The 724-nt window shown below is 55.9% G+C and overlaps 1 pseudogene; it reads right to left on the reverse strand.

The window, feature by feature from the left end:
- The window catches only part of LOC102481708 (polynucleotide 5'-hydroxyl-kinase NOL9-like), a 4,430-nt pseudogene extending 4,101 nt beyond the window's left edge, over window positions 1-329 (reverse strand).
- Between the last annotated feature and the right edge of the window lie 395 nt (window positions 330-724).

The raw sequence follows: 724 nt of genomic DNA on the forward strand, positions 1-724 counted from the left end.
GTTCGCCGGGCAACATGTGGCTGAGTCTCCAGCCGGGTGGGGCTGGGGACCAGACTGCGGATCGGGCTGGGAGTCCCGGTGGGGACTGCAGCCTTGGGCCTCCGGTCCGCAGCCGGCTGCTACACCTGACAAGCGCCCTCCCTCCAGTCCACGCCGGCCGCCTGGGCCTGCAGTAGCCACCGCTTTAGGCGCCGCCTGCGGCACCAGCGTAGGACCCCGAGCCTGCAGCCAGGCCGGCGGCTGAGGATGAGCTGAGACCACGCTTTGCTATCCTGCAGCCTGGCGGAGCGCCAGGGACCCAGCCGGGGCAGCAGTACGGAGTCGGCCATGCTGCGCCCACCAGTCCAGCCCCGGGAATCTCCAAGGTCAAGTATCTTGGCATTCATTTGTTCTTGTGTGGAAAAAACAGTGATGAGTCTGTTAAGTTAGTTGGTGTTAGAAGTAGCAAGGGCTAGCACAGAGGAAGAAATGGCAAAGTTAACGGCATCAAAGATTTGTAATAGTTTCTGTGGGTAGTGATAAGAGATGGAAGGAGAATTTGTGTAGATTTGGCATAAGCAGAGTATTGGGGTGCATGAGAGCTGAAGTCAAAGGTGTTTTTTGGAATGTAATACAGGTTTTTGTAAGAACAGGCTTTAAAAGGATGAATATAGGATTGGAGGTGACAGGGAGAAATGGAGGAGCTGGGAGAAGAGAGGGTTTGGGGTGGAGTATGCCATAAGAA

The sequence above is a fragment of the Tupaia chinensis genome, unplaced genomic scaffold, assembly GCF_000334495.1.
Source record: "Tupaia chinensis unplaced genomic scaffold, TupChi_1.0 Scaffold148409_1, whole genome shotgun sequence".
NCBI classification, from domain to species: Eukaryota; Metazoa; Chordata; class Mammalia; order Scandentia; family Tupaiidae; genus Tupaia; species Tupaia belangeri.